General features: G+C 41.8%; 1 pseudogene; it reads right to left on the minus strand.

Annotated features, from left to right (window-relative positions):
* Positions 1-19,524: 19,524 nt before the first annotated feature.
* LOC131925732 (large ribosomal subunit protein eL32-like) lies at positions 19,525-23,100 on the minus strand (annotated as a pseudogene).
* Positions 23,101-25,002: the final 1,902 nt, after the last annotated feature.

The following is a 25,002-nucleotide window of genomic DNA, read 5'->3' on the forward strand; positions in this document are numbered from 1 at the left end:
AGGGTCTCCCTGTAGTCTGATGCACTGACCCTTTCTGTACCTCAGAATGTGACCCTCTCTGGAGACAGAATCCTTAAAGAGGCAATTAAGTTTAAAAACGGGGTTCCTGGGGTATACCCTAATTCACCTTGACTGACATCCTTATAAAAAGAGGAAGCTGAAGAGAGAGAGAGACAGTGAGAGCGAGAGAGAGAGAGAGAGAGAGAGAGAGAGAGAGAGAGAGAGAGAGAGAGAGAGAGAGAGAGAGAAGGGACACACACATACAGAGGAAAGACCTTGTACAGACACAGAAAGTAGGTAGCCATCTGCAAGCCAACCAAAGATCCCTCAGGAAACCCGAAGCCCAAAGCGTCCTTGATCTTGGACTTTTGACTTAGTGCCATGTTTAAGTCACCTTGTCTGTGGAATTTTGTTATGGTAGCCTCAGCAAAGAACCACAGGGAGCTTGCTCTGATTTCCCCCACCTCCTCCCTCTGTGGGAAATCCCCACTCTCTGCCTTCCCCACCTGCAGGGCCCTCCACCCACAAGATGAATGCAAACCGACACTCAGATTCTTCAGCCATGAACAGCGTACTGTTCCCATTGTGAAACCTCTTCCTCCTCTGACTCCTCACTGTAGACAACTAAGATGTGTTCTAGGATCAGACATGGAAGCGCTTTCTGTGATCCTGCAGCATTAACCTGCACAGAAAACTCACCCGAGGAAACCACAAGGATTTTTCAACCGACTAGTTAGTTCTCTCAGCCTGTCCCTTGGGTGTGCTGCCTGAGAGAGTGAGAACTGGCTGAAAGCAGAGGCAACAGGTTGTAAACTGTCAGGAGGGCAGAGTTTCAAATGTGGGTCCTTGCCAGACCGGATTACATGTCCTCAAGCAGGTGCCCTACCCTGTAAACCTCAGCATCAACTATATGTAAGCACTTATTGTCCACAGGAGAGAAGCGAAAACACTCACTTCTCACCTAAGAGCTGAGAGTTAAGATGAGAGAAGGGGGCAAGACCAGCCTGGGTTTAAAGATTAAGACCTGACTAAGGTTGAGGGGAGGTTCCTGCTCCATTGCTTACCAACTACATGGCTTGAACACATTGTCCAACTCTCTTAAAGCGCCATGCCATCTGCTCACCACTAAAGTGAGTTCTCATAAAACAGTTGAGTGGAATTAAGGTGAGGTGGTAAAGTACTGGATATAAGGAGTATACCTTAGAGTGTGCCAGAGTAACAGCAATAATATCAGCACTAATAAGCAGATGACCAAGCAGAAGCATGTGGTGTTTCATGAGCCCTGACATGGGGCTTAGCTCTGCATTTCTTGTTTGGTTATAGAAGTAGAAATGGAGGACATAAAGGCGAAGGTGGAAAGCTGGGGACCAGATCAGGGGTTCCTTTTTGGATGGAGGCGTGTTGGATGAGTCAAGGTTAGATGGGATCTTAAGATTGAGGGAGATGCTAAGGGAAACATCCCTGTGGTTCTGGAGTTTACCACATCCTTGGAGCAAGTATGTTGATCAAAGTGGGCTAATGCTTTTCCCACTAGAGCGAGTCCAGGAGTCAAGCGACCTCATCTCCGAAGCGATCTTTCCCAAGAGCTATTCCACTTAGACACTACAAGCCCTCTTCAGTTATATCCCAGGGCAACAGCCCAGAGCATGCAACTCAGCCGTTGTGGGAGAGCCTGCTATTTTAAGAAGTAGATTAAAATGTAGAAACCCCTCTAAATTAGGTCAACAACCAGGCCTTGTGTCACAGTGCCCTTCCAGCCAAAAAAGACAGTCCAAAAAGCAAGCTAGGGATGCTGGCTGCTTCTCAGATGGCAAGCGGGATGTAACTAGGGCATTCCACTTTCACTACAGGCGGAAAGAAGAGTTCTAGGAAACCGAGAGAAATGTGAAAGGTTTCCTTTTCCCCCTCCATCATTCTATCAGCAGAATATTCACACAGACTTTGGTATCTGTAAATGTTAATAGCCACCAATAAAGGTACGGTGAAATCATTTGCTAGGTGAAAAATTCAAATTTGACCCTCATTCTATCTATATAAAATTATTTTCTAAGTAGATTACGGAATTGATGTTTATTTTAAAAAATGGAAGAGGAAAAGGAGAAGGGTGGAAGAGAAGAGGAAAGAAGGTGAAAGAATATAAGCTAAGGCTGGAGAGATAGCCCAGTGGTTAAGAGCACTGACTGTTCTTCCAGAGGACCCAGGTTCAAATCCCAGCATCTACATGGCAGATCACAACTGCCTGCAACTCCAGTTTCAGGATATCTGGTGCCCTCTTCTGGCCTCTGAAGGCACCAGGTATATACATGGTGCACATACGTACATGTAGACACTCAAATATACACATAAAACAAAAATAAGTAAATCTTTTTTTTTTTAATGAAGAGCATAAACTAAAAGAGAACAGACATGTGCACTTGACATTGTATGAAAGCTTACCCATTCTGTAACATACATACCTTTCAGCTTGCATGTGTGTGGACTTGAAACTACTTTGCTAAGAAAATAGCTAATCTAAGCCTGTGTCATAGAAGGGCTTCTAGCTTCCACTTTATTTTCTGGAATGTTCCCCTTTGGACTCCTGTGCTGCCCTGTAACTATCTCCAGGCTGTCATGCTATATGGACCACTATAATACTTGGTGGGAAGTCCTTTCCAGTGGCACTTTCTGGCTGTCCCCCAAAGGCCAGATGATTCATCTTACATTCTTCTAAGTGGTCCAGACATAAACTGATTGTCATGAAATGGCTCCTGCCAACACCACGTCATGCACAAAAATCACCAGCTAGGCCATACCCAAATCCCTTACCTACAAAGATAAGAATGAGGATGTATAATAAAATAGTTGTTGTTTTGTGATATTTCATTCCATTCTGAGGCCGCTTGATATGAGAAATGGATAACTCAAGCAATACAGAAGGCCTTTGAAGCACGGAAGCTTGGCAGGAATCCCAGGACAAGATCACCATAATAAATTTGAATTTGTAAGCTGCTCCGTCAGGTAGCATCACAAACAACATTTTAAAAGCAATGATGAACTAGAGAGATGTTCTTCAAAACATGTACGAAAAAGAAGAAAACAATGGGAAAAATCCTGAGAACAAAAATCGGTTCTCAGAACAAACTTTAAAAGGTAAAAAAGAGAGTAGATATCTAGCACTATTAGTAGCATAATAGATGCAAATTAGAAAATGAGTTAGCATTTTTTGCTGCAGAATTTGCAAGGAGTCTAAAAATGGTCACACTCGTACCTCCAAGCCAACAGTGGAAGCAGGAGCTTTCCTCACTGTATGTGAGGATGTAAACTGGTAACCTTTGAGGAGGTCAGTTTGATGACATAAATTAAACACCCCTGGTTCAAGCAATCATGATTCTAGAAATTAATGAAACCTGGGCAAGTACTGCTTCTGTTCTGTTCACACAATTATTTATAGTAGCGGAAAATGGTAATGAGACTCAACAGTGGAATTGTTGCTGGATTTTGCATCATGCAACACATGAAGCTGACTACAACAGGTTTTCCCAAATATTCAAAGCCAGGAAGATACAATTACGATAGAATTTAATTGAAGTGATAGAATTGAAACCTAAACTCCACAATGAGTTCAAGATCAGCTAGCTGGTCTCCACTGGAACTCTATGTCTGGAAAAAAAGGGGGGGGGGAGATGCTATGGATGATTGATTGATAAATAAAATGCTGATTGACCAATAGCCAGACAAGAAGTATAGGCAGAACAAAGAGAGAGGAGAGGTCTGGGAAGTGGAAGGCTGAGGCAGAGAGACGCTGCCAGTGGCCACCATGAAAAGATGTTAAGATACTGGTAAGCCACGAGCCACATGGCAACTTATAGATTAATAGAAATGGGTTAATTTAAGATATAAGAACAGCTAGCTAGAAGCCTGAGTCATTAGGCCAAACAGTTTAAATAATATAAGCATCTGTGTGTTTATTTTATAAGTGGGCTGCAAGGCTGTGGGACTTCAGGGGCTTGGCGGGACCCAGAGAGAAACTCTCTAACAACAGGGAGAGTGAGAGAGAGAGAGAGAGAGAGAGAGAGAGAATTAAACAAAAGTACGTAAAGAATTGCCAAGGGGCCTAGAAAAATAGCTCTGCACTTAAGAGTACTTGCTGCTCTTCCAGAAGACCAGTTCCATCCCCAGGATCTACATGCGATGGCTCACAACTGCCTGTAACTCCAGCTCCAAGAGCTGTGATGCCATTTTCTGGCCTCCATGGGCACTCACACACATATGACATGTGGTATACATGGAGAGATGTAGAGATACACACACAAACCAAAGTAAATCTTTTTTTAAAAAAAGCTGATCATAGTGGCACACGCCTTTAGTCCCAGCACTCAGGAGTCAGAGGAAGGCAGACCTCTGAGTTCAAGGCCAGCTTGAGAGAGTTCCAGGATAGCCAGGGCTACACAGAGAAACCCTGAATAATAATAATAATAATAATAATAATAATAATAATAATAATAATAGTAATAAGTACCCATAGATAGATAAATAGTTTTTTAAAAAATAAACAATGGATGAATATTTAAAAATAGACAGAGGAGATGGAGAGATGGTTCCATGGTTAAAAGCACTTGTCACTCCTACAGAGTACCTGAGGTAGGCTGCCAACACACACACAGTGGCTCGCAATCTTGTGTAAATCCTGTTCCAGAGGATCTAATGCCCTCTTCCGGCCTGAAAGGGCACTGTATGCACACCGTGCACATACATACACACAGGCAAAAGACTCCTGCACATAAAAATAAATAAATAAATGAAAATACACCACAATTTTAACAATAGTCTGTGAATAAAGGGCCTACGGAAATGTTCTTCTTTCCCTTATCTGAATGTTCTTAATTTTCCAATATGAAATTATATTAATCTTTTTTCTTTTTTTTTAAATTTATTTAATTTTATTTTATGTGCTTTGGTATGAAGGTGTCAGAATCCCTCCTACCATGTGGGTGCTGGGAATTGAACCTGGGTCCTCTGGAAGAGCAGCTCATGCTCTTAACCACTGAGTTATCTCTCCAGTTCCCAGAATTATATTAATCTTACAAGCAGAAAAAAAAATCAATCTTTTAAGTGGATAATTTAAAAAATAATAAAGTTCTAAAAGAGTACAAACACATACTTAACACATAACAAATACATACTCAAATGGTAGCCCTGACAAAGACACGCACAAATAGTACCTATAACACACACACACACACACACACACACACACACACACACACACACACACACACACCATCAGTGCACTTGTATTAGCATAAGCTCACAATGGACAGCCCTAAGGCTAAATATTGACTATGTATCTCTTTGACAGTCTTTTCTGAAATGTTCCAGTTTTCTTTGTAACTATTTTCTAAGATCAAAAATGAAATTTCCACACCCAGAAAAAAGGGAATAAACATCCTTTCGCCTAGTCCCCACTAAGCACAACTAAAACCTATGAGTACTATAAATAAAACAGCATAAGGTTCTAAAAAAAAAAGAGAGAGAAACCATGGGATTGTGTAGCATGAATCCTAAAAGGTCTTATTAATAAAATCAAACCTGAAGCCAGGTATTGCGGTGAATGCTGGAAGATCAGAGAAGCAGAACAAGCCACAGCCACCTCACCTCACCAATTCCTCAGCTGATCCTGTCTCCTCAGACTGGAAGCCTCTGAGTCCTCATCTAAATAGTTCTCAGCCAAACTGCTGCTCAAAAGCCTAAAAGCTTAACCAGGCTCTAGTTCCTGGTCCTCAAACCTTATATACCTTTCTGCTTCCTGTCATCGCTTCCTGGGATTAAAGGCGTGAGTCACCATGCTTGGCTGTATCCTTGAACACACAGAGATCCAGGTAGATCTCTGCCTCTGGAATGCTAGGATTAAAGGTGTGTGCTACCACTGCCTATTCTCTATGTTCAGTACTGTGACTGTTCTGTTCTCTGACCCCAGATAAATTTATTAGCGTGCACAATATTTCAGGGAACACAATACCACCACAGGATTGAGTAAGGACTCCAAAGTCTTAGTTCACCATGGTACATCTAACATCTAAACTCCATCTACATGCCATCAGCTTAGAAATTCCGACTCAACTTCTAAGGCCTTCAAAAAGTATGGCCCACCAGCTTGGGGTAAAATCTCTTTCCATCTGGGACTTATAGAACTGAAAACAAACTATAGACATTCTTGTTTAAAAGGGGACATGGGAGAGTCATCAGTCCCAAGCAATTCTGAACTCTCGGTGGACAAATTTCATGTGAATATTCTTGTGAATTCTTCAGAAAGATCTCAAAATTTGATATAGGCACACAAAAATCTATTTTATTTCTATTTACCAACAGTAATAAGTGGGTGCTGAAATTTTAGGATAGAGAATTATTTACAATTGTAAAAAAAAAAATGAAATACTCAGGTTATAACACTAACAAAACATGATCAGTAACAATGTGTGGAAAACTACACAATGCTGAAATATAATCACAGAGAACCTAAGTAAAAGGGGCTGGCAATGGCATGGATGCATTTACTGATAGAGCCTAGAAACAGACCCACACAAATATGTCACATGTATGATCTTTTAGGGTTTCCCTCCTCTTGCACAGGGGCTCCCTATGTAGCCCAGGCTAACCCTGAACTCCTATGTCCACTATATAGCCCATGCTGGCTTTAAACTCTCCATTCTCCTGCATTAGCACCCCTAGTGCTAGGATTACAAGTGCGTGTCACCACGCTCATCATAGTTGTGTGTGTGTGTGTGTGTGTGTGTGTGTGTGTGTGTATACACAAAAGGAATTCAATAGAGGAAAGAGCCTGTCCACCCATTATGCTGAGGTAAATAGGTATTCTTAGGCAGGAAGAAGAACCTCTGCCTTGGTTTTGTTTCTTGCTCTAGATGAATCTGGACTATCGCCTACAGCCTCAAGCTGTGAGCACTTGGTCCAGTCTAGGGTACTATTTCAAAGGGCTTTGGAGCCTATAGGAAATAAAGTAAATTTGACAGACATGGGACACTAGAGACAACCTTAAAGTTACACCCACCCCTGGTCCCCGCCTACCCTCCGTTTCCTGGTCCATCACCATGTGAACACCTGCTGCTTCATGACCCTGTCACCACAGAGGGATCCATGTTGACTTGCCCACCTATCTTGGACTGAAACCTTGAGAGTCCAAACAAAGCCTTCCTTCTGATGTTGTCCCCATCAGATAGTCTGGTGACAGCATCATATAGACCATATAAGCTCAGAGTGAGTCACAGGTGGAAATGGCAAATTTGTAGAACTACAAACCAACTAAAAATGTAGAAAACACTTAAGTGATAGGATTTTGGGTTTATTTTCATTTCCTTATTCTTGATTGTTATCAAGCAAAATGAGAAAAAGAAAAATGGGCTTCATTGAGGTGGTTTTAATTTCCTTTGCTACAGACCCTGTTAAGAGGATGGAAAGGCAAATTACAGAGTGAGAAAAATGCTTGCAGATAAAGTATCTAACCGAAGACTAGAATCTAGAATACAAAATTGAAACTCTAAATGAGCAACACAGTTAGAAAATAGACAAACAATATGGATAGTCATTTTCCCAGGGACAATATTCAGATAGCAAATAAGACATGAATAGATGTACACCACCACAAGCCATTATGGATGTGCAAATTAAAACCATTGAGTAGGGGGGCGGGAGGGGGGAGAACAAGGAATCTGTGGCTGATATGTAGAACTGAATTGTATTGCAAAATAAAAATTAAAAAAAAAAAAATATTGAGTAAGTCCTGGTACACCTATCGTGATGACTAAAGCAAAAACTGGGAGGACACTAAATGCTGGTGAGCATACAGAGAAGCTGGGTAATTGGTTCACTCACACACCACAGCAGAAATTGCAAAAATGTTACAGACTTCTGAAAAATGGCTTGTAGTTTCTAAATGACCTATCAATTGTATTCTTGGATATTTATCCCAGAGAAATTAAAATTCCTTCACACAAAAACCTGTATAAAAATGTTTCAATCGGTTTATTCATAAAAGTCCCAAAATGGAAACAACCAGTGTTGTGGAATAATCTTTTTGCACACTGTAAAAATTTGTCACTCGGCTTGGTTTAATGAAAAGCTGAATGGCCAATAGCTAGGCAGGATTTTCAGGGCAGAGAGAACACTGGGAAGAGGAAGGGCAGAAACACGGAGAGTTGCCAGCCAGAGACAGAGGAAGCAGGAAAGCAGCATGGGCAGTACAGAGTAAAAGTAATAAAGCCACAAGGCATAAAGTAAATTAATAGAAATGGGTTAATTTAAGTTATAAGACGTAGCTAGAAACAAGCCTACCGGCCAAGCTTCCATAATTAATAAGAAATCTCCATGTCCTGATTTGGGAGCTGGCAGGTGGAACAGAAAAATCCAGCTACAAATGGTGCCCAACATGAGGCCACTTATATCCACATAAGGCCCAAGACAGCTTTAAAAGAAAAAGAGCTTAGAACACAGAGTCAAACGCTGCTTCCTGGTGACCACAATCTCTCAGACAGGCTCGGTGCTAGTGGCGTACAGAGGCACGGCTCTTTTAAGAGGCCCTGCTGCTGAGCTCGAATAGGGTTTATGAGCAGCAAGCGGCATGCTACTTGGTGCATGAGACTAGGTAGAAATGCCTACAAAGTGTGGACCCAGAAACTTCGCCCAGAGTTGGGGTGGTCAACATAGTGGCCCCCACAGGTACCTCCACCATGAGGCTGGGCTCTCAGGGAACCAAGGAGGAATGGAGCCAGCCACCAGTGCACCGTGAACTAAGCTGTGCGGTGGTTTTAGATTTTGTTCATGCAGACAGAAAAGGTTACAGATATGCAGTAAAGCAGGTTCAGATGAAAAACAAACAACAAACAAACAACCTCTAAACAGGTTACAGTGTATTTAACAATATGTATAAGCTTTAAAAAATGAGTATAGACAGTCATAGAAGAAAATAGTTTAAAAATAATAAAGTAAAATCTTTAAAAATAGAGTTTTTTTTTTAAAGCCATATAAGGATGAAAAACACACAGAGAGTCTGGATCCTAAATGGTGTCTTGTTAACTTTGAATTTTTTAAATGCTAATATACAAAAAAAAAAAAAACAATAGTTGGTGAGAAACATTGGATTATGGAAAGTCCTAAATTAAGCCAATCTATATATTTTTTTAAATGTCTTAACTTTAAAATGGAAGTCAATGTGTTGCGTTGGGGGAGAGGTAATGCTTTTGTTTCCACAGGAAATGAAAGGCTGTGGATTCCTTCCAGATTAATTAAGATCAGATTTGACCTGGTGGAGACCTTTTGAGTATCTTGGCTACAGACTCGAGGAAGAAGCCAAAAAAAGAGTATAGGGCAGGTGATGTGTAAGCTGATCCCTTGACATGGGAACAGCTCTAAGAAGACATGAGACGTGATAAATCTTGTTGGCTACAGGGTCCTCGTGACTTATTATTGCATGCCATCCTTTCATATGGCATAGATAGAGATTTATATTGCAGTTTGACTGTATAGGCCAAATAGACTTATAAAGTTGACAGACGCCTTTCTCCTGCTCAAACATAAAACAACAAATCATCTTTAACTGACTTGTGCACACTGCACATTCCACACTTGTGCTAATGCAGATATGTATGTTACCTCAGAAAGCTTATGTGTTTTCAGAGCGAGGGAACCAGACACCAATGAAAACAGGTGGCCCAGGTGATCCAGCCTCTCAGAATGACTCTGTTGGAGTTTTCTCAGAGTTCTGCATCCATAAAGACTTCAAGACTGCTTGGCTGAAATAACCCAGCCTCACAAACTACTCCAGCCAGGACTTCAGATAAGCCTTATACTTTCCCATTGCACAGAGACTGGACAACAACTAGTTCTCCCAGGACTTGACCATTATCCCAATTTTCCCAGAGTCCCCTAAAGATTCTAGCACCCTCAGACAACAGGAAGCAGTCTAGAGTACACTATACCCACATTCCTAAGAGGTGGGATGAGTGAGTTTTGGTCATTTGGTGCATTATGTATGTTTGTCATCATTTAGGGGGGTTGGTTACAAGTTGTTATTGGTCATGGTCAGGGCAAAAAGCTAAACAAAGGAGATTGGATTCAGGGATCTCTTTCTGAAGGGAAACAAGGAGATATAGTATAGGAATGTAGCAGAATTTTCCCAGGGGCCTACCCTGAGAAGATTCTTCCCAGAGTCCTGGGATAGACACCACATCCACTACATTCAGGGTGGGCATGGGGGGTGATTATCTGAGGGAAAAGAATCTATGTATACCATGCTCTTTCATCCATTACTTTATTTTTCTATAACAAACTTCTATCTACACAGTTTCAGCTCCCTCCTCACATTTGGCTCCTCTCTGTACCTACTTTTCCTGTTTTCTCATAGTCCTAATTAAGCTCCTATGCTTTTGACCTCATCTTTGTCTTTTGTTCCTTTGTCCTCCATCTTTCCTTCCTAGCTACTTACCCCTGGCTCTGAGAAACTCTTCTCTTCTCTCTAGCCACGTGGCTCTGCCTACCTTCTACAGAAACTCTCCTTGTTCTCTCCTCCTCTGGCCACAGGACTCTGCTTGTTCTTTCTCTCTCTGACACAGGACTCTGCTCTGACCAGGAAATCCGCTCCAGTCTTTACTGCACCTGGTTATGCAAAAAGCCCTATTGTCCTGAGTCTATAGCTCTGCTGTGCTACTAGGCCTGAAAACAAGGGATGGTGTGAGCTTCATTTGCACAAGAAACAAAGCTATGCATCTACAGCCAGCCTGCCTGTAGGAGTGTTAGTTACCTAGCAGATCAGCTTCTGAGAAGCTTACACTGTTTGCCAATATGATCTAGTAGTATATGGGCCCACAAGATTTCATAGCACAAGACACCTGAAATATTAAAAACTGAATAACACCAAATATTCCTTGATAAATGGCTTCCTCTAGAAAAATGCCTTGAAATTTCTAGATATAGCTTTAATATACAGCTGAATCTCTATAATACATTCTTGAAGCCTGCAAGAGGAATGATGGGATAAAAGGGTGGATTGTTGAGACTATATTTGAACAACTACTGCTCTCAAATATTTTACATTGGTATGGATTTTTGTATACTGATAAAATTTAAGGTTATTCTTGCTATACTGTATATATGTTTCCACTCTTGTTTAAAGTATTATACCTATATAGGTCATTTAAAAATGTAAAGTTCTAGTTCTTAAAAGCTATTATTACAAACTGTTTAGGATAACTAAGAAATGCAAATTAGTAGTTAGTCATTTATAACAATCAAACTTGTAGTCATGTTAGGTATGTTTTCAAGGTTAAATAGATATATTTTAAATAAATAAATGATCTTCAAACAATTCAAAGACCTACAGACTATGGTATTTAAATTATTTTAATAACATAAGACTTTTCATGACAGTGAGACACATCTTCTCCTGGCAGCACCAATCTACTTCAGAGAATATAACAGGCATCAAAGAACCTCCATATGGAGTTTGCTCTCCTTGTAGTAAAAGTTAACCACTGGGCAAGAAACTTCCCTAACACTATGCTATTCAATTGGATCAGCAGGACACAAAGGAAAATGACTGCCAAACTTTGCCAAGACAAAGTAGTCCGGTCCTTCAAAAATTCCCATTTCACAGAAAAGTCTGTCAGATATTCTAGACCTATAGGCCAAAGGTGGATGCACCAATGTTGCTGAGGAAACAGGGGTGACTGTCCAGGCAGCCAGCTGTTTCTGTCATTTCTATTAGTTTTGGAAGTTGCTTGCTCTTCACTTTCTGTTCTTTGATGGAGTTGAAGACCAGATAGTCATAATTATAGTTTTCCTTAGTTATAATAGAAGGTAAATTAGGTGAGGTACTTTGGGCTCATCAAGATAGAATAAATAATGGAGTATTTTCTCCAAATATGCTAAATACAAATAGCCTGGACATTGTAAATGTAATTCTTATCTGATAAATTGTTCTTATTGTTTATAGTTTTATAGCATTAGAGTTAAAACCTTTCCTTTTTATTTAGACAAAAAGAGGAAAATGTTGTGGATTAATCTTTTTGTACACTGTGAAGATTTGTCACTTGGATTGGTTTAATAAAAAGCTAAACAACTAATAGCTAGGCAGGATTTGGGAGCAGAGCAGATGCTGGAAAGAAGAAAGGCAGAGACATGGAGAGTTGCCACCAGAGACAAAAGAAGCAGGAAAGTAGTATGGGCAGTACAGAGTAAAGGTAATAAAGACATGAGGCAAAAAGTAAATTAATAAAAGTGGGTTAATTTAAGTTATAAAAACTATTCAGAAACAAGCTTAAGCTTTGGGCTGAGCTTTCATAATTAATAAGAAATTTCCATGTTGTGATTTGGGAGCTGGCAGGTAGGATAGAAAAGTCCAACTACAAACCAGGATGTCCTGCAGTAGATAAAGCTGTCTGTCCATACTGTAGAATATTACTCAGCAACAAAAAGTAACAAACCACTGAAACATGCAAAAATCTGGATAAACTGCTCCGTAATTACGCTGAGTGAGAGAATTCCATCCCCAAAAGTTACACAGTACATGGGTCCTATTTATAGAGCATTCTAGAAGTGATACAATTCCATAAATAAAGAGATTAAGAGCTGTTAAGGGTTAAGGAGGTGGTGGGAGGAGACACATAAATAACAATAAGAGGGCAATATGCAGGGTCCTTATATCAATGAATAATATAAAAAGTCCTTTTTTGACTCTATTGGTGTTTATCCTGATTATAACATGCCAAGGGGCACTAGTGACAGGAGAGAGCAACAAATGGTCTCCTCAGTCCTGTTAATGATCAACATAGACCACTTCAATGCACTTTCACTTTCACGTAAAAACCTCGGTCCCTGCTTCTCTCGGAACGTGACAAGATCCGACCCACTTCCAAATATGGCTCAGTGGGCTGGACTGAATGGGCAGGTGTGCTTTCAGCTTGGCCATACACTTGCCACCCCTATTGTCTATAACTTCCACTAGGGTTTCTCTCCTAATTATCACCCAGCTCTCCCTGCACTCTCTCCTCCCTCTATCTATCTATCTATCTATCTATCTATCTATCTATCTATCTAACTATCTATCTATCTATTTATCTATCTATGCATTTATCCATCCATCAACTATCTGTCTATCCATCCATCCATCCATCCATCCACCCATCTACCATCCATCAATCCATCCACCTATTTATCTATCTCTCTGCCCAGCTTCTATAAAACATTTGAACTTTCTGCTCTCATACAAAGTAGCTCCCATATATCTTACACCAAGCAAGCTGCATTAGCAGAGTGACGCCATGCTGTGCTCAGTCATTAAAAAATATACAGCCGTAAGTATGGAAAACAAGGACCTAGAACTCTATGCTACCCTTTCCCAGTCTCAAACGGCCTAATGTCCTAGCTGAAGGTCTACCTAGGCCTATTCCTCATCTTTGAGGACAGGAGGCCTGTGAGCCCGGAGTTCTTCCTCTTCTGGACACTTAACAAAGCCAGGTGGACCTAGGATGGCTGCCAGAGCAACAAGAGACAACAACACAGTGTTATTTGCATGTCAAACGCCCTCCCCATTCCAGGGCCACTAAGGTTAACAACTGCCCGAAGACGGCTAGGAAAAGCTACAAAGTGAGCAAACAGAAAAACAAACACCAGCCACTGCCAGAATACCTGGGATTCTTCCTGTCCTTTCACAGAAGAAACATGAGTAATCTCCCTCCCTCTTAACCTGGCCCTTCCTCAGTTCTGTTACCTGAAATCTGAAACTGCCCAACCCCAAACTGATTGTGGAAACTGCTCTGTAAGCCTATGTCTCTCTACGCCTATTTTGGGCCAAGAATGAAAGTTTTCCATGCAGCTCAACCCTGTTATCCAGCCTACAACTTTAAAAGAAAACGGACCCAGTTTGGGGTCAGAAATTGCAAACAACTACACCATATGGTGGCATCTCTTGCAATTCAGAAAGGCCTGAGTTAAGATGTTCCCACCTGTCCTTGGACAGATTAACTCTATTTCCACAGGTGCACTTATAAAACAGAGACAATAATCCGTAAGTCAACTGTGTACTCACCTGCATGAAGACGGGCTCACTAATACATCCTCTTGTAATGGAGTAATGCCCCCGTTGTAACCAACAGCTTATGCTACACAAATTGGCTCCCACTGAAGTCTTATACACGTGTTTATTGTTGATGGGAACTTAGCTTTCACTTTGCTAAACATCTTACAGAACGATCTTGCAAACTTCGCAAATAATCTCCCAAAGCAGGCTCCTACTTATACCCTGCTCTCCTTTCAAATGAGGAGTTTGAGGCACAGAGTGACTGGGTTACTTAGGGTATCAGCCAGTAAGTCTCTGGCTCTTGATCCTGTGCATTTAATTGTTTTTCAGCAACCTCTTACAGGTTTGGGCGTTCACACAACTTCGTAGAATTTTCCTTCTCAGACTCCATCCAAGGACCAGCTGGCTTCTCTTACTAGGCCAAGATTAAGTCAGGAGTGGTAACTTCCAGCCAGCCTCTCTTTAAGCCCTCCAAAGCCTATCTTCCTCCTCTGCTTCACTTTCTTTCCTGGGAATGGGAAATCTCTTTAGGGGTGAACCTGTGACTTGGGGTCCTCCACACTGCTCCTTGTTTAAAATATTTCTGATGCCATGTCCCACACAGAGCATATTGTCTTTATTGGGGATATCTTCCTACAGTAGCTTTACTGGCATCTCTTCCATGAGCTAGGTTCTTTCATTGGCACTAACCTATGCTGCCAAAGAGAAAGGAACAAAAAAAAAAAAAAAACAATCAACAGGCTGAATGTAACATCATCTCTCCCTGAGGATTGGTGGCTGGCCAGCTGCTCGACGTTGTCACTCACCAGGACACAAAGACATGCAAGAACAGAGTGCTGCTTGAAGAGTGTCCAGAATCTTCCCAGGAAACAAGAAAAGAGAAAGGTTTCAGGCCTGGTGTCTCATGAGAGTCTGGGCTTGAGGCCCAGCTCTTACATCTCAGTCATATGTATTTGAGTAAGGTCATAATCTTTCCTCCTAGGTCTGCTTTGTTTGTTTTGTACTGTGGAATTGGTGGCCATACATTCCTTCCAGTGTCTTTGAAGGAAGCAGATGAGGTGAGACAGGACAGATGCCTACCGCAGTACCTCCCATGCAAGCACTCAGCAACATTGCCATCGTATTCCTTGGAATTTGTAATAAGCCAGGGAGTATGGAGTGACGATGGTGGTATTTCAACTACTATCTTCAAATTTGTCACAGAAAACTTCAAAGACTGCTCTTGGGGAGTTAGCCTCCCATAAAAAATTCTATGCTTCAGATTCTCTGGATGGGAGCAGTTGAAAATTGAACCAGCCAGGCATGGTGGCACATGTCATTAATCTCTGCTTTCCTGAGGCAGAGACAGTGTGAGAGGCCTCCCTGGTCTACATAGTAAGTTCCAGGCTAGCCACGGCTACACAGTGAGATCCTGTCCAAAAGAGAGAGAGAGAGAGAGAGAGAGAGAGAGAGAGAGAAAAGAAGAAGAAGAAGAAGAAGAAGAAGAAGAAGAAGAAGAAGAAGAAGAAGAAGAAGAAAAAAAAAAAAGAAAGAAAGAAAAAAAGAAAAGGTAAAAATAAACCATATTTTCCAATTAAGTTAGTATATAAGTGCTGTGAGATATCATTCTGTATGCTATAAATATGTGTTGCTCTGATTGGCTAATAAATAAAATGCTAATTGGCCAGTAGCCAGGCAGGAAGTATAGGTGGGATAAGCAGACAAGGAAAATGCTGGGAAGAGGAAGGCTGAGTCAGGAGTCACCAGCCAGACACAGAGGAGGCAAGATGTGAAGGCAGAACTGAGAAAAGGTACCAAGCCACATGGCTAAACATAGGTAAGAGTTATGGGTTAATTTAAGTGTAAGAGCTAGTCAGTAATGGGCCTAGGCTAATGGCCGAGCAGTTATAATCAATATAAGTCTCTGTGTGCTTACTTGAGGGACGCGAATGGAAGAGATTTGTCCCAACCCCTGGCCTGCCAGGACACATGAAAATTTCCAACTACATATAACTGTAAAAACGCTTTCTTTTCAATTTGATTGTTTTTACTCTTTTATTTTATTTTTGCAGCTCTTGGAATTAAACCCAGCTAGGTAAGGAGTCTACTGCTAAAACATACTTCTACTTCTTAACTATTTTGGTTTGTCGGGGTTCGGGGGGTGGGGTGGGGTGGGGTGGTGGTGGTGGTGGTGGTGGTGGTGGTGGTGGTGATGGTGGTGGTGGTGGTGATGGTGGTGGGAGGTGCAGGGGGAGAGTTGGGTTGTTTTTTAAATGAAAAGTGTTTCTTCACTTCTCTAACTTTGCAATTTGGCCAACATTTTAACATTATTCACCTTTTAAAATATTGTCAGTTCTCTTAGCTATAAAATTAGGCTCTAGGTCACCCCTGATAACACACAGTGCCTCCAGTACCAGGTCCTATCTGTGCTCTCTGCTTAGGATTCCCATTAAATGAAGAATTCTTCTCATCGGAAAGGAATAACAATCGAATTTCTCCTTCTGTGTTTAATTTTATTATCTGAAAGAGGAAAAGCTGTAGGAAAGCATACTGATGAGATATATACTGGTGTGAAGAAAAGTATGTGGAAATCTGATATGTCAGAAACTTGATGCCACACACCCCCTTCACCGAGAGACAGCGATGGTGAAGGACAGAAAACGGTCCCGCGTGACTGTCACAGACTCACCACTCAGGCCTGGGGTCTCTTAGATCCGAGACAGTGAACTGTTACTGAGTTAACGGTGATAACACACTGGTTTTTATCTTACTGCCTTTCTACTCCAGCATTCCCTAAGTGTCTATCCACAAAGTCTGGTCCCACCTTCCAGTGGGAAGCTGTCCTCTTTATCAGTAAATGGCATGTTCCTGGAACCCTTCTCTAGCTGGTCTCTGCCTCTCCTCTCCCGGTGACGTCTCCAGGTCCGGTGAGTACCTCTCCTCCTCCAAACACTCACACCATTGCTTCTCTTGTCTGTGTTTGGAGGAGTGGGGGCTGTTCCTTTAGCCCAGCCACCTGGAGACTCTACCTGTTGTCTCAGGGTCCTACTGTATTTGTTATTTAAATCTTCATTGTTAGGAGTTAGAGGCTCCCAGGATCCACGCCCTCCCCGCTTCAAGTGGCTTTGGCTCTTCTGCTGTGATTGCTTCTGCACCAAACGGAGCCCTTAAGTTCATTGTATGTGAGTATCTGTCCCCAGCTGGGTTGTTCCTGCTGGAGAACCAGAATTAGCTTTTAAAAAAAAAAAAAAAAAAAAATTCTTATGCATTGTGTTTTGTTTGTTCTGTGACTCTTTCCAAAAATGTTTGAAGGCAGCTTACAATAAGAATATCACACACACACACACACACACACACACACACACACACACACTCACGAAAATCTGTGTAAGTGAAAAAAACAAAGAAAATAAGTGTGCAATAAGTATGTGGATTCTGTTTTCCTCCAGTTTCTCTCAAAGCCATTCTCAAAAGATTCACAGACATCAAGGTTCTATGCCCCAATGTCCACGTTAGACCCTAGTTACTAGTGACATAACAGTCACAGGTTATGGCATAGACCCTCCATTTAAAAAAACAAAAAACAAAAAAAACAGTTAAACATATACTGTGTCTGTTAAATGTAAGTTACAAGAAGGCGTTGTTCTGGTCTAACCTCCTGCACTCACCAACAGATCAGGCCAAAAATCAAAAAGTACTTACTCACAGTAAAGTTCCATATCACGAAACTGCATTAACTAAGTTAATGTTACCAGCCTTCTGAGAAATCAGAAGAGATAAGGAGCAAACTTGTTAAATCATTCTTTGTTTTAACATTTAGAAAGGGCCACCTGCAGTAGCCCCCTGCTGACCCACCCACTCTTCCTGTATTGTCTATCACCTGCCTCACAAGAAAATGACTCTCAAATGGCCACGCCCCTTTTCTTTGTTGGCTTTTTTCAGCCTTTCTTTGATGATAAAAAAAAACCTCCTCTTTTGCTCAATCCTGCAGAACAGTTTTGTTTTGTTTTTAATGGAATGGAGACTTACCCTGTTCTAAAGTTGAAAACAAAGTGAGTTCAGATCTTTGAGCTAATGTAGTTCTAGGCATAGTCTTTTACAATCATATGCCACACACTACTTGCTTAGTACACTACTCCATCTCTGGAGTTCCCTTCACCCATCTGACCTCATTTGTTAAATAATGAAATTGAAATTGAAGGCGAGAATTCAGCTTGTATTCCTTCCCTACCAACAGTCAATTTGAAGAAAAGAAAAAAAAAAAAAGCAGGACTTATATAAGTCACATTGGACTGATAGAATCTAAAACTAGTTTACAGTTCAAACAAGCTTAGAAGATGCTTAGGGAGTTGTAATGACTTAGTTGTCACCTTGAGGACCTCTAGTATCAACTGCAATCTAAGGTGTTCAGCATGCTTGGGAAGGTGTTACCTAATCAGATTGTTTGAGGTGGGGAGACTCACCCTAAACCTGGGCTATACCTTCTGAAGGCAGTCCATGTTTTCTTCCATAAACGTCTTGGAAGAAGGAAGCATTTGCCTTTTGCCTTCTTGTGCTCACTCTTACTGACAAGTCTGTCTATCCTGTTGCTTAGATATTCCTTTGCCTGGATTAGAACTAACTTCCTTGGGAAGCAACACAGACGGAAGACCAGGAAACTTCTAGGACTCCAGCTCCAGAGTGGAACTGGTGAGACATCCAGCCTTGAAGACTGAACAACTGCCAACCTTTATTGGTGAAACACCCCTCGTTGGACTACCTGGATGGATCACAGCTTGTAAATCTGTCTAATAAAACCAATATAGATACATATATTTACCTAACAAGTCCCATATCTAGTCAGTTCTGCTCCTTTAGAAAACCTTAATAGAAGTGTCTTTTTTTAACTTAAAAAGTTATATGGAAATTTCCATTATGAAGAGATTTAGATGAACAATCAGGAAATGTAAAAATTATTCATCCTTGTCGGTTATCAAGTGATTGAAAATGTGACACCATTTTGAGGATGGTGTAACATTAAAATGGAGTGTCACTATATGTCCACTAAAGTGTCGAAAGTGAAAAATAATTAAAGCATTGACTACTGGAGAGGAGGTGGAATAAACAGGGCCCTGCTCAGTGTGTAAATTAGTATAAATGCTGAGATTTTGATTTTGTGTGTGTGGTACATGTACACATGTGTGTGCAAGTACACACACATCTGTGTATTTGCAAAGTCACAAGAAGATATTGGGTATCCTGTTTTATTGTTCTCCAGCTTACTCTCTTAAGACAAGGTCTCTTGCTCTCTCACTGACCCTGCAGCTAGGCTGACAAGCAGTAATCCCCAATTATCCTCCCATGGGTGGCCACTTCTCCTGACCCTGTGGCATTGGGGTTACAGGCAAGCAAGGCCATACCCAGCTTCCCCACCACCACCACCCCAACCCCCAGTTTTGTGGTTTTTATTTCAACACAAATAAAACATGCACATGAGCCATCTACTCATTTTCTTCGCTGTGCAGCCCAGCATTGGGAGTAGTGACACTGATAACCAGCTGCTCTGTTCCTCCCACGATGGCTTTGTGGTTCTTAGACAAAGCGTTGAGAGCAATCCCAGCATGGTAAGCTTGGTTGCACATCAGCAGCACTTCCAGCTCCTTGACATTGTGGACCAGAAACTTCCGGAAGCTACTGGGTAGCATGTATTTGGTTTTCTTGTTGCCACAGTAACTAATGTTGGGCATCATGATCCAGCCCTTGAATCTTGTCTATACCTCTGGGTTTGAGCCAGTTTTGCTTAATTCTGACATGTCGGTTTGACATGTCGGTTTGACATGTCGGTTTGACTCGGTCCACTTTTTGGTGATCTTAGGCTTCAGCAGAGGCCGGAGGGCAACCTTGATGCCTGGAAAGAGAAGGCAACCACCTCGAAGGCCAAGGCAGTGTGCAAAGGATGATGGGACCCACGGCCAGCTTTTTACGTGGATTCTGGAGATTTGAACTCCGGTCCTCACACTTACACAGCAAGTGCTTTGATTTGCTGAGCCATCTCCCGATTCCTGGTACAACCACTTTGATAAACATCTTAGCAGTTTCTTAAAATGCTGAAACATAGATCTACTTCATAACCTAACAATTCTATGCCCAGCTATTTATCCAAGAAAAAATGAATAATTTGTCTGTAGAAGCCCTTGTATGTAAGTGTTCATTGTAGCCTTATTTATATCCATGCCCAGAAATGGGCTCAGTGGATAAAGGGACTTGCTGCCAAGCCTCAAGACTTGAGTTCAATCTCCAGGATCGCATGGCGAAAGGAGAGAACTGATTCCCAGTGTCTATCATCTGACTTCCATATGTATAGCCACAAACATATACACATGCACAATAAATAAATGTAATAATAATTTTTAAATTTAAACACTTTTTTAATTTTATTTTTTGTGTGTTTTGCCTGTATGTAAGTGTATCACAATGTAATTGTACCACAGGTGCATGTGTGCATTGTGTGTGTGTGTGTGTGTGTGTGTGTGTGTGTGCGCGTGCGTGCGCGTGCGTGCACGCGCGCACAGTGCTCATAGATGCCAGAAGAGGGCATCAGATGCCCCGGAACTGGAGTTAGATATGGTTGCCAACTGCCATGTGACTGCAAAGAACTTAACTCCCCTCTTCTGCAAGAGTAGCAAATGCTCTTCTTGATAGCTGAGCCATCCCTCCCTAATTTAAAACATACAAGCAAATGGCAACAATAGCAACACACCAGACTTCCATCTTACCCAGCTGTTGCCCTGTGAGCCTTGGAAACAACTGGTGGTGAGATATATCTATGGGCGCAATAGTGGCCCAGAATTTATGGAAGGAACCAACCACTTTCTGATTGCATTTGAGGCCAGATCAACAGGAGGAACTACATGCCTGGTACAGTAAATGTGATCAACAACCCCTGGTTGAGTAACTTATAGGCCTTAGGGGTGAGCCTACTACCATCAATTTACTAAATTTATATTGTATCAAAATACTCTCCAAACCCATGTCTTTATATCCATATACTCTCCAGACCTCATCAGAGAAGTTTCTTTGTGGAGTAGATGGCAGTTCAAGCAGAAACTCACAACTGATCAAAGTATAGAGTACAAAGTGTCTGTGGAGCGCTCATCCAAAAATACGCCAACTGTATCATACATCACAGAAGAGGAACAATTGTAAGAGCCAGAGGTGGGGCAGGATCAATGCGCACAGTGGCTTCTAAACATGACAGGCCCACTGCACTCATGAACTGACAGCAGCCGTGGTTGCTGGGATCAGCCAATGAACATCCCAACCTTAGCTGACGAACTACTGACCTTTGATGGCTTCTCAGGGAAGCAAAGTCAGTCTTTAAGGGTGTTGTCCCTGGTACATGAACCATGCTCCAGCGGATGGCTCCACACCATTGAGTATATACACAGCACAGATGGGACTTGGTATGTCATAAATGAAAAACAAACAACAAACAACAAAAACAAAAACAAACAAACAACGACACAAAGCTGGCAGGGGTAAAGGTGGATCTGGAAGGACTTGGGGAAGCAGTTGGGATAAATACGATCAAAATATATTATATGCATGTATAAAATTTTCAAATAATTAGTAAAAATTATTATATTAAAAACAGTTCCAAATCTAGAAACAGGAGAATGGTGAACATACTATGACATGCTTATATTGTATTCTAATATTCAGCAATACAATGTAACAAGCCCTTAACACATGAAACAACATGATTAAGTTTCAAAAAGATTACACATGTAGCACATTATATTTATTTGAAATAGGAACTGTAGTGATGGGCATCAGGTTTCTCCGCTGAGGGGAGAATTGATTGGGAATAATCACAAGGCAACATTCCAGAATGACTGAATGGTCCACCTTCTGTTATATACCCAGAAAAACTTCCTTAAAACCTAATCATTACACCATCAACACCGCTTTCAATCACATATTCACCAACAAATGAACTCCAAAAGCAACTGCCTGGAGAATGTCTTGAAACTAGGTTGTGTTGTGAGTTGTACAGCGTCTGACTGCGTGAAACTCACTGAAATGTTCCCTAACCGTGAGTAGATTTCATTGCTTGTCAATTGTATCTCAATAAAATGGGGAGTGAAAAGATAGCACACAGGAGATTGCAAAGAAAGGTCACTGCTCACGGATTTGGGGTACATCACTTCTTCAGGGAAATTTAATGATGTGTGGCAAAACACTTAAAGAAAGTATGCCTTCTGGCCAAGCAATTCCACTTCAGAAATTTTTGACAGGAAAGCATCTGAGGACATGCACAGAGATTTATTTTGACAGGTGTATGCTGAAGTGCCATTTGTTATAGATGAAACCTGAAAGCAATTCAACATCTGCCAGTAGCACACCAGTGAAATGTGTATGAATGTATGTGTGCACATACAGATATAATACTGTAAACTAATAATAGTCAAGATTAAAAATCATTCACAAGACATTGATAAAAACGCATGATGTAAAATATATAGAAAACAGTATGAGTGATCTTATCATATATTCCACAGCACCTTTAGTATTAATGCTGTGTTATTGCTGCATATATACTAATATCACACTTAAGCAGAATATATTGTAGAGCTACACAGCAGAGTGGTTAAGTGGGGCACCGTAGGATTAAGATGGTGTGTTTCACCAGGTGATTGTGGCGCACACCTTTAACCTCAGCACTCAGGAGGCATACGCAGGTGGATCTCTGTGAGTTCGAGGCCAGCCTGGTCTATAGAGGGAGTTCCAGGACAGAATCCAAAGCTACACAGAAAAACCCTGTCTCAAAAAACCAAAAAAAAAAAAAACCCAAAAACCCAACCAAAACAAACCAAAACAAACCAAAAAAGATGGTGTGTTTCTATTCCCTTTTCCTAATTATGTGTACATTTGAAAAGACGTATGCTATTAGTTTTTAAAATAATCTTTAAGGACCTGGAGAGATGACTCAGCCTGCTCTTCCAGAGGATCCTGGCTCAGTTCCCAGTACTCACATGGCAGCTCACAGCATCTTTTTTCAGGGGTTCTAATGCCATCTTGGGTCTTCTAGGACCACGTGGGCAAGTGGTGCACAGACATACGTGCAGGAAAAACAACCCATACTCATAAAACACAACGAAATTCAATCTAATGTGAGTTAATAATAGAAGTCAATGATCATTATTGTTTACCTGTGGTGAATATGATGACATGGGGTGAAGAGATTCATATGCTATATGACTTTAATGGGTTCTGAAAATGTGGTCCGACTCATGTGTAAATTCAGCCATGTAGTTGCTGATGCCGATAAAATTCCACAAGGAAAGGAATCATTTCAGTGTAACTACTGCCTGTGTTTCTGTCTTTAACATTCACAACACTTCCACATTCGGATTAAGTCAGACAGCACTTATATCTGTGTATACACACCTAAGTGCTTGTGTACGTGGAGGTCAGAGGTCAAGTGTTCTCCTCCGTGATTTTCTTCCCTGTTTTCTGAGACAGGGTCTCTCACTGAACCCGGAGCTCACTTATTTGGCCAAACTGGCTGGCCAGCAAGCTCCATAGATGGATTCACTTGTCTCCACCTCCCCAGCACTGCAATTATGTGGGTGCTTAGGGTTCCAAACACAGGTCCTTACGCTGGTGTGGCAAGCCCTGGCTAAGCCATCACAGCCCCGTGCGTTTGTATCATATTGATTAAACTCTTAACCTCCGCCACATTGAAAAGCCTGGCTCTGTGAAATGCTTTTCCCTTTCCAGTTTCACGGGGAACAGGCACCAGCTCAGCTGCTCTAAGAACCATTTAAAAGAGGTCAGTTCAAATGCTTAAAGAATTTGGCTAATCTGCTGGGAATACAGCTCAGCTGGTAGAGCGCTTGCCTGGTACGCACAAAGTTCTGAGTTCGACCCCCAGTGGTGCATAGACTAGGTGTAGTGGTGCACACCTATCATCCTGGCACTCTACAGGGAGAGGCAGGAACATCCAGGATTCAGGGTAGACCTTGGCTGCGCTGTGAGTTTAAGGCTTGGCTGTATGAGACCCTGTTTCAAAAAAAGAAAGAAAAAACAATCTGCCTGCTTTCTAGGATCGCTAAAGCATGCATGCGGCTGCCCTGACAGACAATGGACAGGAAGCAAAACTACGTACAGGTCCAAGAACCAAGGAAACACGCACGACTGGTTAAAAACAGACGCCCCATGGCATTCCTTCCAGAAATGAAAGCGCCCGGGACTCACCTTTCTCCTGGAAACGTAAGCTCTTAGACCAAGGTCACCTTGGCCAGGTGCTGTGCCCTCTGCAGCGTCAAACTGGAGCCCAATGTCAGCCCAAAGTCAAGAGGGAGGCTATGATTTTGGTCCTTTATCTCCTACCAATGTCTAAAGCTCCAGTCAGAGGACAGTGTGGTTTGATGGGAAGTCAGGAACCCTGCATGTGGGCATTGGTTTTGTCCCTCGCCAGCTACATTCTCTGGTGCAGCCTTCTTCCTGCTATAGACTATGCCTCCTTACCCAGAAAGCACAGGCTCATAGGAACATTTTAAGGCCTCTTCAGGTCAGACACTCTCTGGCTTTCAGAAATCCATGCCTTTCCCTGACCCCCTCAGGTCTAGTCCCAGCAGGCGTCAGTGCCCTCTGCACCCTCCTCCATACCTGGTTCTCTTGGGCACACCTGCCTGGTCTCCTTCAAGTTTTGCAAGGTCGAAGGATTATCCTATGAACTGCTTAAGCAAGTGTCGAAACATTTTCTCCCACTGCAGGATCTTTTTAGCTAGAACCGTGTTAAGTTTTTTCCCTGAAAACTGGATTAACTGGACACACATATGTCCGTAGACAAATACTATTTGTTGAGAATGCTCTACAGAGTAAATAGAAGCTCTCTTTTCCTTATATGGACACTAAGTGCCTGTGGACGTATACAGCCAAGAAGAATGGTGTTCTCAGGGGGCCGGCCTCTC

The sequence above is a fragment of the Peromyscus eremicus genome, chromosome 15 (genome assembly GCF_949786415.1).
Source record: "Peromyscus eremicus chromosome 15, PerEre_H2_v1, whole genome shotgun sequence".
NCBI classification, from domain to species: Eukaryota; Metazoa; Chordata; class Mammalia; order Rodentia; family Cricetidae; genus Peromyscus; species Peromyscus eremicus.